The sequence below is a fragment of the Zonotrichia albicollis genome, chromosome Z (assembly GCF_047830755.1).
Source record: "Zonotrichia albicollis isolate bZonAlb1 chromosome Z, bZonAlb1.hap1, whole genome shotgun sequence".
NCBI classification, from domain to species: Eukaryota; Metazoa; Chordata; class Aves; order Passeriformes; family Passerellidae; genus Zonotrichia; species Zonotrichia albicollis.
In genome coordinates this window covers 14,062,522-14,079,430 of record NC_133860.1, presented here as the reverse complement: position 1 = coordinate 14,079,430, position 16,909 = coordinate 14,062,522, and positions in this window count along the sequence as shown.

The following is a 16,909-nucleotide window of genomic DNA, read 5'->3' as shown; positions in this document are numbered from 1 at the left end:
ATGGAAATCTACCTCCCCTTAGCTAAAGATGCAAAAACAGGAAGATGCCGTGACTCATAATTTATTTATTTATTTATGCTTCTTGTTGGACAATAAAAGACAGATTGGTTGTTTAAAATATGCTTTTTGACTCTCCATTCATCAGGGATCAGGAAAGTTCCTGCCTTTAAAGATTCCTGACATAACCTCAAGTTCAACACCCAGGAGTCAATAGTGCTTATGGCTACTGGTGTGTCTCCTCATGGGACCTCCAGGCAGAAGGGACAGCATACAATCAGACTCCAGGTCTAGAGTGAGGCAAAACACCTACCTTTTAATTAATTTAGTTTTGGTTAGCAATTTAGTCCTATTTATTCTGAAGCCATTAAATAGGTCTGATGATCAAGCTAGTGTTAATATGTGGACATAACCCACATTAATTCATGGCTATGAAACAGATCTGTCAAGAGGCTGCAGTAATAAATCTGCTTTTCAAGGCTAGAATTTTTAGTCCAAGCTGTTAAGTGCACTTATCACAAAGATAAGAACCTGCTTTTTGTAAGAAGACAACCCAGTAAATGTGGTTCATTCTTGTAGATCTGGGCCCAGACATGGTTTTTAGGGGTTTAAAAGCTGGTTGTTGTAAATCTTTTGGAAATACATGGTTCCAGGAGCTTGAGGGATGGGAACAGAAAGGGCTGTAAAATCATTCTTCTGAAAAACAAGTCTATATTTGACTTTGTTCTCTCTGAATGGTTGAAGTCAAAGGAATCCTGACAGTGCAAGAGCCTTAGCAGAATCTCAAATGGATGATTGAAGCACTAGGGAGGGAAATTGCTCCCAAAAACAATGTTGCTACCAAGAGCAAGGAATGCTCCTGAGAGCACTCAGGAATCAGCAGGACATGTTGTGATGTTCAGGCTGCACAGACTGACTCCACCACAGCCAGGACTTATTGGGAAGCAATTAATGAAGAGCAAAATGAGCATAATACACTCAGAGCTATCAGTGTGGCTGACAAAAGGCATTTGAGCTCCCAACTCTCTGAGCAGCTTTGGGCAAGCACTCGGGTTGGTCTGAACCTTCATCTGCAGTACAAGGAGGAGGAAACTTCCCCTTCAGACTTGGACCTTCCAGACTGATCATATCTCAAAGACACCCTGAAGCTTAAGTGCATTTTCTTAGGCTCTTTAATCCAGATGAGGATATAATCAGGAGCCAGACCATGACACCAGGATTGGTCATTGTGTCACTGTGTCTCAGAGAAAAGCAGTGATTTTCTGATGGGAACTGCTTGCTGTACAAGGGAATTAGGCAGAAGTCACAAGTCAGCAGCAAAAATGTTTGATTTCAGATTATGGTTGCTTTCAGATTGGTTTTCTACCCTGGTGAAATACGGACAAAATACAGGACTGCTGCATTACCACCTCCAGACCCCAAAATGTGGGCTCCAGGGAGTCCTCTGGCTTTGCTCTGCAGCATGTGGAGGACATTGCATCACTGCACAATTTAGATTAGTTTTCTTTGATTTTGGGCTCTGGGTGACAGAGAGGGAGCAGCTTGAGGACCCCACAGATTTTGAGGTCCAGAAGCCAACTTTGTCCTGCTGACAGTTCTCCATGTGAGGGGAGCAGCTGGCTGCTGCCATGGACCTACACACATTCCTGCTCTGCCTCTTGTCCTATGGCACATCAGGTGCCCCATCTTTCACCTCACTGAGCAGCATCAACTTGCATAACTTCCTTGGACTTGTGTGCTATAGTCACTTATTTTAACTAAAGACCCCTGAAAGCAAATGGATTGGTTGTGTGGATCCTGCTTTTGTAGCGCATAACCATTCTTGTAGTTCTAAGGACCTATTTACGGGAGTGTATCCAACTGCCCTGTGTGTATTTCCATGGATGTGTGAGTGGCAGAGCTGTTCTGGTTGCTGACAGTGGACACAGCTGGCTCTGAACTGGCCTGCAGAGAAAGCCACCCAGAGAGGGGCCCAGAGGCTCCCGAGCTCTGCAAGTGGCCAAGCAGGACACACAGCCAGGGGCTTTCAGGTCACTCTTTCAAGCCCTCACAGGGAAGACAATTTTGCATGTCAATGGAAATGCTAGGCTGCAATTTGAGATGTTTAAGGACACTAGAATGCCTAAGGGATTTGGTAGGTCCTCTGAGGTCAGATGGTAATTTGAAGACGCCTTTAAGTGCCTGAAAAACTTTGCAATATTAAGTTCTTCATCATCCATGGCATGGATTTTCCAAACCCAACGTCTGCTCTCATTTTCCCAAAACTTCTGTGTTCCTCCATGTTTTTCCCTCCTCTCTTCTCCACTGCTCCTTGCAAAGAACAGTTCCACTAGATCCAGCAGTGTGAACCCTTCACCCCTCCTCTGAGACCTCAGCAAGCAGCTCAGTGCCCCTCACCACTCTGCAGGGTCCTTCCTAATCCTCTCTACTGGAGATTAGCTGGAATTGTTGCTTTTCCAATAGAATCAACCCCTTTTGATTCATCAACATGGTCAGACCTGAGCTGTTCACCAGAGGATATCACCTATGTGGCTCTTGTTTGTGGAATATCCATCCTGCCTCAGTTCTCTGACCACCAGCTCATTCCAAGCTCAACCCAAAACTCCTTTCTATCACTGTGCTCAATTTCCCCTCCATTTGTCTGCCAAGCTCTCCATTTCTGGATGCTGTTCTCCCTGCCTTTCTCTTTTGCCCCTCAGGCAGGGTTTGGGATCTTTGACAACGATGTTTTCAAGCACAGCAATTTTTTTAGTCATTCACAGTAATTCATTACAGCTATCACTCTTATAATTCTCCGTGACACATTGTCACTCATGAGCATAATTTTCAAACACATGAATCATTGCTAGACATCCGTTTTCCCATCTGGGTCTTTGGCAAAGGTGAGTTCTTGCTCATCTCCAAGGACTTTGAGCTTGCATGGCTTTGTCATGAGTATGGCCTGGTCCCTGCTGTGTCAGGTGCCTTTGCACGTGCACACACAAGCACACACACAGACAGAGACACACACGTTTGTCACTGTACAGGACTAACTGGACTCTGCACCTCTATCTTGATCAGCCATCATCCTCCTTCTGAGTCATGGCTGAGGAAGATAAGCAGCTGGGTTTGCTATTTGCTTCATGATAATAAGTAAACAGTAATTAATATTTTGCAATTATGTGTGTCCTTGAATTGGATGATCTGAAAGCGCTTCATTAACATTAATTAGTCATCATTGCATAGCCCACATGAGGTAGATAAGGTTGTATTGTGCAGAAGGGAAAACTGAGGTGGAAAGAAATATCAGTATCAGGAGGTATAACATCTATCAGCAGCGTTTGCCATGCCTTGTCACTTTCCAAAGATGAGGCTTGCTGCAGCCTCATTTTGAAGACATTGATGGCAAAATGGGGGCTAAAATGCAGAGGGTAAAATCCTAAATGTTCAGGACAGAGTCCCACAAGACTAATTAAGACCTTGATTCCTCAGAGTCCAGGGTGCCTGTCCACCCCCTTGGCTCTTCCTTTGTTACTTTGCTAATCCCCAAGACTCCATTGCAACAGGGGAGATGGGCATCTAACAGACCCAAAGCAGTGGAGTGGATTTAGACCTTGTCTGGACCTGGTCTGATATCTCTCACACATTTTTTTGGTTGCCCAGAAAACATTTACCAAACCATCCAAATTATCTAGGTTATAAAGTCCTTGCAAAAGCACTTTTGGCAAGCTGGAAGCCAGACATAGATCAAAGCATTTGGGCAAGGGGAGATGTGTCTAGACACTCTGTGGGGTTTCCAAACTCACACCAGTGTCTCACGTAAGGAGCTTGATTCCATTGCCTAAATTACCTGGATGTTCCTCCTGATCCCCAGCTGACTTTTGGAAGGACAAGGGTCTCCTGAAGGTCCCATGTCAGATCTGCTGACTGGTTTAGGTATCTCAGGGCATCTCTGAGACCTCCTTGCTTTACATAACTGAATCATGCCCCAGATGTCCAGTTTTACAGGCTGTGTTGGCAGTGCATGCCCAGCACGTGTTTCACTACATCCAGGTCTTTCTCTAGACAGGTAGCTCAATGCCCAGACACTGAATAAATTAATCTGAGCACCCTCTAAAAATCTTTACTGTTCTCTGAGTAGAGTCTAAGCACTCTGTTGCTTCCAGTTCCTGTGTTTACCTCCTGCTTTCAGGTCCAGGTCATTTAGGTCCTTTGGAAAAGATCTCTGCCCACTGATGCTGCCGCTGTGCAGTAGGAGCAGGGTCACTGCAGGATCCACTGCTCCCCTCAAAGCTCTCAGACAGACCCCTGTAATCATCCCTAAGGCTTGCTGCATAGAAGCCTCTCCTCCAGCATCCTTCTCACTCCAGTGCTGGCTCTGTAGAAATCAGCATCACCAGCAGGATTTACAACCGAGTCAGACACTGTTATCCCAACATCTTCAGTCATGGTCCAAGTTACCTGAAATGCCAAAAAATTTGATTTAATTTCTTGCTTGTGTTTATGTCTTTTGCTGTTAGAGGGGGTCTACATGACAATGGTGTGAGGAGATCAGGGAGAGCCAAATGTCCCCACACTTTGTAGCTGAGCACCCATAAGACCTGGGTAGATATGCTCTCTTTGTCAGCATCTTGGTGGTCCCAACCAGACTAGAGGCATACACTAGAATATCCACCTGCTGTGGTCAGGCTCTGGCTTCTTCCTCCTGGTGCTTTATGTGACCTGTGCTTTATTTGACCTCAGTGATTTCCATGACTGGCCTTCTCCAAGGGGATGAGTTAACATCTCTTTATGTTGGTCTGCACGATCAGTGGTCACTGCTGGATGTTCAGATAAGCTGGGCTTGCAGGTACAGCACTGGGTCCTCTGCTGCAATGGACATGGGCACATCAAATGGGGGACTGTGTGTGTTTGGTCTGGCTCAGCTGAAGAGGGGGTGATGCCTCCCTCTCGTGCTCCCTTCCCAAGGAGTGAAGGGAGTTGAAGGAACTTCTCCAGCTGGAGGGGCTGTGACAGACCTGGGAGAGCTGAGGTCATGATGTTATCCTTTGGAGTGGAATTGAAGTGTTTTAAGAGAGGTGAGGAGCAGCAGGAGGGAAACAGAAAATACAAGGTTTGTTCAGCAGGTGAGAAGTGTCTGTTTTACATCCCAAAGGAGATGTAGGGGGGACTATGTGTTCACCTGTGAACTCAGGGATTTTTTTAAACCCAAGACTGTGTGGGTGAAATCCAGGCTGGCTTTTCTTGGTGGAGGGGCTGGACTTAAAAGATTTAACACAATTCTTTTACTGCACATGTCTGGAACATTTCTCTGTGGTTGAAAAAAGCCACCCAACTGATCAAAACCTGGGTCTTACTCAGTTCTCACTATTCATTACAGCCTTTCCAGCTGGAACAGAGGGACTTCAGGATGACCAGTTGTTGGGAGGCCCCTGTCTCATTACAAAGTGGGATTGAAACATGTTTTCCCTGGAGGTTTTATATGGGTATTTGCTGACAGCAGAGGACAAGGGTGAGACTCACAGATCTTTTGGGTCTCATGGCAGAGCTTGTCATGGTTGATACACACTAATTTCCCTTTATTCATTCATTTTTTTAAGCATCTTCTCCTATCTACCCCAAATTTTTTGCCCTTCCCAATGTCCTTCTCCCTGGTTCAAGGCTCACAGCCCTTCAGCCCTAAGTTACTTCTCTTTTTCTTTGCCTGTCTGCAGAGACATTCCCCCTCTCCCTCTCTTAACCTGTGGCCCTTATCTGCTGTCTCAACTCCCAGTTTAAGTTCTTGTTTAAATTACTTCTGCACACAGCTCACTGGCCCCAGTCCCTCTGCAGCTTCTCCCGAGTCCTTATCAGCTCCACACATGCCTCCTCCCTTTCCCTGTTGCAAATGCTGTGTCCCTGATATCAGGTCTCTCTGTGGCTCTCATTTGTCTCCTGTCTCTTCTCATCCCTCCACAGGCTGGCAGTCTCTGGCACCACGTTCAGCCACCTCTGGGTTCTGCCACTCTCCTGGCTGGGTTTCTCTCTGGGGAACCATGAGGTGATCTCTCCAAGATTGGCTTTCCATGGCATCACGCCCTAAACACTCTCCCAAACCCCTTTCTTTCCATCTCCATGCCTTGTTTTCATCTCTAAACACGAGAGTTTCCATCCACATGCCCAGTTTTTTATGAGTAGTGTTTATAGTTTTGTACCTCCCCTCTCCACCCCAATCTGGGATTGTTACCTCTCAGATAATCCTTCTATCCAGACACCATCCCACAGATAAAACCATGGTCAGGGGATGTTGTCAGTCCCTGGTTTTCACTTCTGGTACTCACTTTCTGCCATGGGGCCACCAGAAGCCATCAGTACAAAGTGGCCCTACTTGGGCAGAGAGGTTGGACCACATGACCCACTGTGGTCCCTCCCAGCCTCACCCATTCTGGGTTTCTTTGCCTCTGTGAGCATGAGGGAACAGATCCATTTCCTCTGTGGGGAAGATGAGGTGAGTGATCTTGTGCCCTCTATGGGAGCAGAAATTTCAGATTTCAGGAGGTGAATAACTTCCAAATTTCAGAGGTGTTTTGTCAGCAGTAAGTTGTCCATTCTCTGCTGAGGCCACCTGAACTGCACTTGGGCTACACTGGAAGTTTTCACTGGTGAAAGCACTTGCCTACTTGTAGCTCTGTCTCCCAACCATTTCTCCAGTCCCAGATGCAAGGCAGGGCCACCAGGGCCTTTACAATTATGATTTTTAAGACGAGTAAAAGCATAAATTTGTTACCAGCCTTTACAATTATGATTTTTAAGGTGGGTAAAAGCATAAATTTGTTACCAGCCTACTTCTGGAAGTGCTTGAAATAATTGAGATAAACAGCAGGTGAGAAAACACTGGATTCCCAGCAGTGCCAGTTTGGCAACGCTCTGGGCAAGCCTGGGAGCAGAGCAACAGGCTGTGCTGGCAGCTGTGCTGGTGAGGCACAGCAGAAGAACTTGTGCAGGCTCTTTGGACCTCACAGCCAAAACCACCCCTGGCCCCTGTGCCCAAATGTGCTTGGTTTGAGACAGGCCCCTCAGGAGGCCCGGAGAGCCCAGCGCATCCCAGTCCCAGCCTGGCAGGGCAGGCACAGCTCACCCCCAGTGGCAGCCACTGCTCCCTGCCCAGCCCTGGGCTCTGCTCTGCCCTGCCCCTGCCTAGCTCAGGCAGAGGAGGAGGAGGAGGAGGGCAGAGCTGGCATGAGGTGTGCGCTGGGTGCAGTGCGTGGGACAGTGTTTGTATGGCTGCATCCTCCTGGTGTGGGCAGCCTGGCTGAGTCCCATGACACACACATGGTGTCAAGGGGGAAGGGAGCATGAATGGAAGATGACTGTAGGAGCCTGCAACAGAGAGGATAAAGGAGAGAATCAGCTAGACCTGCTGGGGTGGTTGAAATTCTTGTTTTGGGCTTGGACAGGGTGTTAGAGCACATTTCTCATTCCCTTGAGGGATTGGAGAAGTGTCTCCCATACCAGTGAATGGCTCTGTAAATGCATCCTGCCCTTCACACAGGGTCAGCAGGAGCTGTCCCTGCCCTGCCTGGTGCCAGCGACTGTCACCCACCCTGGGACCCTGCTCCTGCCGCTGCAGCTCTGCAACCAGCAAGAGACGACTTGCCCCTGGGCACTGCCATTGTATAAAGGGACGGGGAGGCAGCTTTCCCAGTCATAAAGGTGTTGCCCAATTAATTATTCTGGCTTGGCTCCGGATCCCTGGAGCTCAAGGATGCCACACTACATGACTAGTGCAGCACAGGCTCAGCCTGTCTGAGCCTCAGGCTAGTAAATCACTTCTGCTCCTGTCTCCCCTCTTCCACTCCAGTGTGTGCTTTTTCAAAGGGGGGCTTGATGGAGCATGCTCTGAGGCAGCAGCACCTGCAGTCAGGGGCAGCCAGAAACACATTCTAGCTCTCTGTACTGGTGTCTCCCCTCTCCCCCAAGGGACACCCTGTGCTGAGGCCCCAGCCCACAGGAGAGCCAGCACTGCCATGGGCAAGAGCAAGTCCCCATGCCCGGGCTTCTCGTTTGTATTTGCCTGGCTCAAGGCTAGAACACATTTGTCTTGACAAGCCTTTCTCCTGGAAATTAAAGACCTTGTATTTTCTCCTCACAGTAGTATTGTACCCTATAATCAAGCTGCTTCTACATCTTCTCTCTGAAAAGCTGAACATGCTGAACTCTCAGCTTCTTCCTGCAAAGTGTGATTTGCTTTAGCCCTCAGGTGAATTTTCTGGTGCTGTCTTTAACTTTTAAACATCTTTAACTTTTAAACATCTTTCAAAAGTGCAAAAACATCTGAAGCCCCACAGCCCTGTACTCATCAGGGCTGGGTGTGGATATTCCTGTCTTGTTGATCTGCTGCCAATGTGATGTTTCTCTCCTCTCCTCTCCTCTCCTCTCCTCTCCTCTCCTCTCCTCTCCTCTCCTCTCCTCTCCTCTCCTCTCCTCTCCTCTCCTCTCCTCTCCTCTCCTCTCCTCTCCTCTCCTCTCCTCTCCTCTCCTCTCCTCTCCTCTCCTCTCCTCTCCTCTCCTCTCCTCGCACATTGCAGGGCTGTCCAGCTCTTGCAATTAGATCCTAATGGATTTGGCAATCCCAGCAGGAGATGGGAATGCAGAGCCAGAACATCACTGTTGTTGGACATCCAGCACAAAGAAATGTGTCTTGCGTTCATGCAGACTCATCAGCAGGGGTCTCTGAACATTATTGAAGCTCAGGTTTGTACACACATATCTCTGCTTTCCTTCATCTTGGCTGATGTGAAAGGAGGGAATATCTCAATATAATCCCAGGCAGTGGCCAGGGCCTTACACAAGCTAGGGCAGAGCCCAAACATGTCTGAGCCACCTGTAGTGCTGCTCACAGGCCAGTGGTGCAGAAAGCAGGCAGGGGAGCATCCTCACCCAGGGCAATCACATTTCAGGGGCCAAACTCTCCACTGCTGAAAGCTGAAGATGCCTCAGTTTACATGCATGGAAGATTTATCCTGGCTTTTTTTATTACCCAAATCAGCAATAACCTTGAGGTGTCAGCTTGGAGACCATCCATTGCAGGATGCATTGCCCCAGAAACAGGACGGAAAGTCTCTTGTTTACCAAGAAGAGAAAACAATGGTGATGAGAGACAGAGCAGTGACCTGAGTTCAGCAGCTCCAGCAGAGGGAAGTAATAATAACAGATGTGATCCTTCACCACAGAGGTCCACAAGCTAGTCTAGAGTTTCATGGCCCAGAGTCACCCTAAGGGCAGTGTACATTCCAGAAACCTCTCTGAAGCACCTTACGGTAAGTGGTAACTAAAAGAAAACCATCAGGCTGGTGTTGAGGGAGCAGTGCTCCTCCCAGAGCGACGAAACTCTGTTTCAGAGAGCAAAAGTTAATTCCTTCCTCAATAAGAGGCCCTGGCAAGAGTTATTACTAGCAATTTGCCCTGCTTCCCAGGCTTGCTGTGGTCCAACTTGACACAGCTCAGGTTGTTTAGCCTGAGTGGTTGCACCTCTCTTCGGGGACCGCACTGGTGTAAAGGATTGCTAAAGGATAGAACATGTGTCTTGGTCCCCCATTTGATATTTTTCTGATAGGTATGCCTGATCTGAGTGGTACCTTGCCTCTCCAGTGTGGGCAGCATCAATTGTACATGAGTGTACACTGCTGAAGACCTCTTGTCACTTCACTGATATGAATAAAGGGTTTTTGCCTGTTTCCAAATCCTGAAGGAGCAGGATTACTGCTGTGACAAACCCTGGGAACAATATGAGACACTGCAGTGATGGGCTGCAGTCCCAGAAGCAGGTCACACCATCACCAATGCATTTCCCTTTGCTACGTCTTTTCCTTCTATCACACCCTGGATCTGGATCCTTGCGGCTGCTCAGAGCCCATGGCCTTGGATGGAAACCCAGCAGTTATTGCTGTCTCTCTGCATGAGCAGACTCTGGACAGCTCATGCTTGGAGCCTGCTGAGCTCAGCCACCAGCCTTGCACCTTGCTGCTGTTTCCCCAGGGAATTTTCCAGGGCTGCCCACTGGAAGAGATGCAGTGTGCTCTGCTTCCTGCTGTGGAGCCATCTGTTCCAGTGGTGGGAGAGTGGGAGGCATAGCTCCTGCTGCTCAGGGATCTCAGAAGTGCTGGGATGTCTGAGGAAGACTGCTGCCTCCCCTTCCCCTCACACACATCTTTGCTGTCCTAGATGAGAAGCAGGGCAAGAATATATAGGTAAATAACAGCCTCGACTTCAGACTTTCTGTGATTTCTGTGGGAGCCACCAGGACCAAGTCTTCCTAGCACATCCCTTATGGAAACCTGCCACAAATGACTGGCATGGTTATTCCTCTTCAGTGGTCCACACTGGGATATCCCACCAGCTTTTCTCTAGCTCTTTTACCCTTCCCTCCTCATCGCTGACTTGATGTGCCAGGGGGAAGGATGAATGAGCAGAACGACAGCCATGCCAAGCCCCACTCCCTCAGCTTGTCATTTCTGCCAGCTGAGTGTGCTCATCATGGGAAGGGTGGGAGAGCACCTGTGGAGCCAGGGTTGGTGCCTCTTTGTAAGGGTTTTGCAAGGCTGAGAGGATGCCCCAGCTGGGTGCCTGCAATAGATCCTCCCCAAGCCAACAAGCAGGATGAGTGTTAGAGATCTTATCTTGCTTTTCAGTAATAGGGATCCAATTTGCTGACTCCAGGTGCCCGACTCATGTCTGATTCAGGGCTCTGGGCTTCCTGCAGGATGTGGTGGGTGCAATGTCTGGGTTGCAGGCTCAGGAAACAGGGGGCACATCAGAGATCCATCACCTGCACCTCCCATGACAGGCTGGAGGGTTTCCCCACCCTGGAGCTGAGGAATGGGTACGTCAATGTGTAGTTAACAGGTAAAGCAGGAGAGCCTGTTCCCAGAGGATCCAGAGCTCCCTCCTGTGAAGCCCCAGTTGCGCACAACAGACTTTCATTGACAGCTTTTTCTGGGAAATGATTTCCCAAGGGGGGTGTGTGGCAAGACATCCTGCTGCAGCATGATCATTTTGATGCCTTGCCTGTATTGCCCTGCTCCTACCACCCTGCAAACTCGGTGTGACAAAGTGCTGGTGATGGGAAGATCTGGGGCTGCTGCAGCCTGGGGAGGGGTAATCTCCTCTCCGTGTTTTTTCAGCTCCCTGTCTGACTGCTGCTCTTGCTGCCTTCCCATTACTCCTTCTCTAGTCTGGAAGTGAACAAGGGCTGTGGTGAGGATGGGATTCTACTGTTGGGATTTACTGGGAGATATGGGCTGCAAGGAGAATGGAATACACTACCTCTGCATCCCAGAAGGAGATGGAGACACAGCCGCTCTCTGTGGGTGGAGGAGGGAGAGGATCTCCTACTTGTCACTTCAGAACACCCCGTGCTTGCCTCCACCTGGTGCTCCTTTGAGGTCTCATCCTGCTCTGGATGCTGGCAGCTGACAGGGATGGGGGCTTCCTTCCCTAAGGGAAAAAGAGTGTCTGACCCAGGAGGAGGTGGCTGGGACTGGAAGCTGCTGCCAGCACCGGCTCAAAAGGCACTGGTGGCTCATAGGAAAGCACATGTTCCCTTTTGCCAACTTCTCATCCCTGCCCCCCCATCCTGTGCCAGGACAGGCAGATCCTATGGCTTCTGGCCTGGTTGTTCTCATCACCAGCCCTGCCCTTGGAAGTAAGGGGCACAGGGAGATCTTGGACAGCCTGTATGGGGTGAGATTGCCTCTGCCATGTGTTGCTCTCTGCTTCCACAAACCGCTTGGATTCAACTCTGGGCTTCTCAAGCTCAGAAACGACCCACCCCAAACCATGAAGCAAACTGGGGCTTGGACTTCCTCTGTCCTCACACAGGAGCTAAAGGATGTATTCCCAGGCACAAGATTAGCCCTGTTTCAGTGCTCCTAGCTTAGGACTGAAATTCTGAGTATCTCCTGGATCCCAATTTGGAATCTGCTTTTGCTGACCCTCGTTGGGGATTTCTGTGTGTAAATCCCCACATTAAGGCCTTCTGGGCAGGCCAAGAAAAAGAGGTCAGGACATCTTCATAAGGAAATGTTGGCTCTTTACTCTTGGGACATTCCAGGTCAGCCACAGGTTTTGTCAACCATTGTAACTTCTTGCTTGGGGAGTGAGGAAAAGAGAGTGGCTCCTACCACAGTGGCTTTCAAGTTCTTTGCTTTTCTCCTCCCATGAGATCAAGACTTCCTTGAAGACTCCAGAACCAGATTAAAAGCTCTTGCCTCAAACCAGTTCATGTCCCAGACCTGCTGATGTCTGTCAGGCAGAGGACATTATCCCTGTCTTTGGGAGAGGGGCTTTTCTGGTGGATCAGGAGGTGGGTGCCTCTCTGAGTCTCCTGTGGGTGTTGCATCCAGTGCACAGCCCAGCCCTTCTGTTTACAGCCCTGTTATCTGCACGGCCGCAGGCACTCGTCTCAGGTGGCTTGTCCATGCCAAATCCCTGTTTCATTATGGAATCTCAGAAATGCCCATTACAATGCAGTTCCTTAATGCTTATTTGCTAAAGGATGATGTTTAATACTTAAACTACCCAGGAGGAAAAAAAAAATAGGTCAGTATGGAAATTTCCCCAGGATTCAGGCTGATTTAAAATCAGCAGGAGGAATGAGTGTCCCAAAGAGGACAGCAGACTCTGCAAGTGTAGACAAGCTCACTTTGCTTTTGCAGAGGTGGATTTAGGGAGCGTCCAGGTGAACTGGTAGTTACAGTCCTCCAACAGCCCTGAAGACACAAGAAGCAGGACATAGAGTTTGCTCCAAAGTGTTTTTACCGTTCAGGAACCCGGTTCTCTTCTCTGAGGGTAAAAGTTAGAAGGAAGCCTTCCTGCAAGTGAGATTTGGGGGTACAGAATTAGGTCAGGGTACAGAAACTAGGGAAAAAGAGGGATGCCACACCTCCTTTCCAGTTTAACCTTCTGATACTTTCTGCCTTTGCATCTCCTGGAAAGGAGAAACCTGTTACTTGAACTGGAAAATACTGAATATCTATGCTCCCATGGTTTCTTACGCTTTAGCCTAACATTGTCAACAGCTGGTTCATGCCTAGTTGCACTTGTGCCAACACAAACACTTCTTTTTCTTCCTAAGGTACCTACTGACAGCATTATGTCCCAGCTTGTTCTTGGGTTCACTGCATTACCCTATTTGAGCACTTTTGGCCCACACTGGACTGGTAGGACTCCATTTACACATTTGTTGTTCTGACATTCCTTTGCACCTTTTATACATTTAATTCACCTTTCTTGAGCAAAGGTGATCTGGAATTTAAGTGGCATTGCAGAGGGAGACCCTGCTGCGAATTGTGGGACAGTTTTACAGTTTCCCTGCTCCTTTTGCAAATATCTCACCTCACCTCACCTGTGGTAGAAATGTCTTTGCATCTCGCAGATCTGCAGCCCCTTATAGACTGGGTGGGTACACCAGTTACATGTAGCTGTCTCCACCTGGGATAATTGCTTCAGTCTTCCTTTGTAGCCCAACAAAGGGACACTCCTAAAGTGATCTCATGGAATACACATCTAAAATTACATCTAGGTGGGTTCTTTTGCTCTTAAGGCGATTATTTCTGTGCTGAGGAGCACCTCTAGCTGTGGTTAGGTTGGAAAGCAGGCACACTTTCCATTCTGGGACATGTTCTCACCTGGTAGGGAAAGTTCTTGTCATTGCTCCTGACTCACACTTCAGGCTGGTGGAGCTTCACACCATTTCTGTGTCTTCTGCCTTCACAGTCTTTGAACTCTCCTGCTGTGGTGCACAACAGCAGCAGTGTCTCCAAGGCAGGACTGGCTCTGCAGCTCTCAGAAGAACAGCTGTCTACACAGAGCAGTTTATGAGAGAAGCCCCTGCCAAAACCCTGTTTCAGGAGAGCTGTTTGTAATTGCTTTCCCTTCAGATGTGTTATTAAAAAGCTTTCTTCTGGAGCAATTGATGCTTTTCCAGTGTGGAGTAGTTATTCTGGCAGGCCACCACTGAGAGTGGAAAATGGTGTCTCTACAGGAATTATATGTGATATACATTGTTTATTCCTGTAAATTAGGACAAGCTTTGGGCTGAGGGGGAAACTAGACATGACAAGGAACCGCCAGGAGCACAGGTTGCAGGTCCATGCCCAGTATAGCTCTGAGGGATCCATCCCTATGAGATACTTCTGAATTACATTAGGCATAGACTCAGGGCACCCTTTCCTTCACTTGGTCCCAATCAGTGGGCTTCATAAAGAGCTATTTTAATGAAATCTAAAATATTATTCCTATTACTATATTGTAATTCAAGTCCAAATCCAGTTTGCAGGGTTCCAGGCCACTCTTTAATGTCCCAGAAACCTAAGTTAGGATTGCAATTTCACCTTAAGTTTCTCCAAAACCAGATATCGTAAGAAGTACTCAGCTGTGTGGGTTATCACTCTTTCCTGGAGGAATTTCTTCATTTTTCTAACTCAGTTTGGAGGGCAAAGCAGACCCAGACATGAAACAAACACCTGCCTCTGCAAATCTGGAGAGTCAAGGCAGGATGTTGAAATCGCTGTGCTTAACCCTCCAGCTAGAATGGTTTAGAAAGCTTATAAACTTCCTACCCACCCACTTCCTACCCTGCCTTGCCAGGCAAGCTATAATTTTTATTTTTAATGAAATCTAATGAACATGTCACCATACTGCTCTGTCAAGTAGATCATGGGAAGGAGATGGCTAGAGGTGTCTTCCAAAGGGAGATTTCACAAGGCTGAATCCTGCCATGCCTTGACACAGTGACCTCTCTTGGCATAGCGGCTTTTGCACCAGGTGACCCTGCCATCGGTGCAATGGGTGACTCATCACAGATTTGGGTGATTCACGCATTTCTCCCTATTGGATTGCACCATCCATCCTGGGATGAGTGAATAAACTTGGCTTGGACAAGCTGTGGAACCCACCAGCCCGGGTTTATCCATTCACTTAAGAAAAAGTCTTTCTACTTTGTTAAACTTGGATTTTAATGGGAAAAATTGCTGGGGAGTGATTCAGGATTCTGCAGAAGCCAAGAAGTTTACGAGCCTGAATTTATTTTGCACCACTATAGCCATTAGGAAAACAGCTGAATGGGAGCAGCCAGGAACTGGTTCTTCTCTCATAATTTCACCTGTATCTTTCCCCTGGCATGCAGTGATGGGGGACCGAGCCAAGCAGCAAGGCTGCAACACAAACAGCACACTTGGAACCTGGGTGTTAGTTTTGGATCTTGTCTAGAAATAACAGCCTGAGCACACAGTGAGTTTATTGTGGCACATTGCAAGGTTCTGCTGGAGAGAAAGGAAGGGAATAAGAAAGTGACAGACGTCACAGAGATGTGCTCTGTTGGACAGGGTCAAAAGGCATAGGTTCAAATCCTGGATAATTCCAAGGTATAGCTGTATTTGTTGGTCCCAAAAGACACTAGAAGAAAAGTTTGAGATTTATGGCAGGAGCACAATGTAACAACGTTGTCTCTGACTTCCCGCTGAGTTGAGTTTTCTCTTCTCTTGCAGTTTCCTCTGGGTAACGAGCAGATTCCATAAACTGGAGTGTTACACTGCCTTGATTTTTGACACTGTACAGATTGACAGGCATAGTTCATTCTAGGTACCTTAATACCTGATATTTTAATCACACTGTGATGGACAAGAGAAATCCCTTGCTTGTACTTCAATAGCTCTGGCAAAACCACCAGGAAGTCAAGTCACCATCATGAGGTTTTTGTAACAGTTTTGTAAATTTCCCTTCTTTGAGGCTTTGTGCTGTGAAAGATGTTCTTTGGATGTCCATGCAAGGCAATCCTAAAGGCATGGATGTCTTTCCATGTCCACCCAACTCTAGGAGAGATAAGCAGCCCTGAGGTCTTGTCTCATTATTCTTTACTGCTACATCCTACCTTGTTTATTTTTATCATCCCATGGATTTATTCTAACCACCAGGATGGGTACAAGTACCCTGACCACCAGTTATTGTAGGAGATGGGCTTTCTTGGGAATCTATTGCTGCTCACGGACATCTTTAAATGATCTCTGTTTAGATTATGTGCCCCTAAGTGCAGCAGACTGGTGTAGCACAGCAATTCCTGTATTGGCACAGAGAAGCTCCAGCAGTGTGGCCTTTCAGGCCTTGCCCACACTTTGATCAGTTATTGCTTCTGAAAGGATGTCCCGCTTCTTCTGGCGTTGCATCACAGTCCTTTCTCCAAGCTTCTTCCTAGATAATAACACCACTGCCCCTTGGGAAAGCAATTGCATAACTCCCTATTGCTCATTTTAAGTCACTGGATCTTGGGCTGCAGTGATTCACCCTCACAACGCCCCGAGAAGGGAATCTGATATCACTCTCCAATTTACTGACGGAAAAGCTGGGGTGTGGAAAGGTGAAGGATTTGCTTGGGGTCAGGCAGTGAGTCAGGCACGGAGCTGGTGTCAGAGCACCCACTCCACCCCGGCTCCTCAGGCTGGCCTGTGTCTAGACTTCTCCAAGCACCAGCTTTGATGCTGCTCTTATCACCATCTTTTACCATGTCATGATCAAAAAACCCCAGAGACGAAGTACCATGCACTGCCTCCTGCCCACTCCCAGCGGGGAAGGCAATGGCAAAAGAATGTAATACTTGTGGGCTGGGATAAGAATGGTATAATAATTAAAACAAAATAAAATACACTGCTACTAGTTATAACAATGACAATGAAGAAGAGAAAGACAGACAATAAAACCCAAGAAAGGGATGTGATAAACACTATCATTGTTCACCACCCACTGAGAGACGCCCAGCCTGTTTCCCAGCAGTGATCAGCCAATTCTCCCCCAGTTTGTGCACTGGGCATGGTGTTCTATGGCATGGAATATCCCTCTGGGTAGTTTGGATCAGCTCTCCTGGCCATGCCCCCTCCTGGTTTCTTGTGCTCCCCGGCAG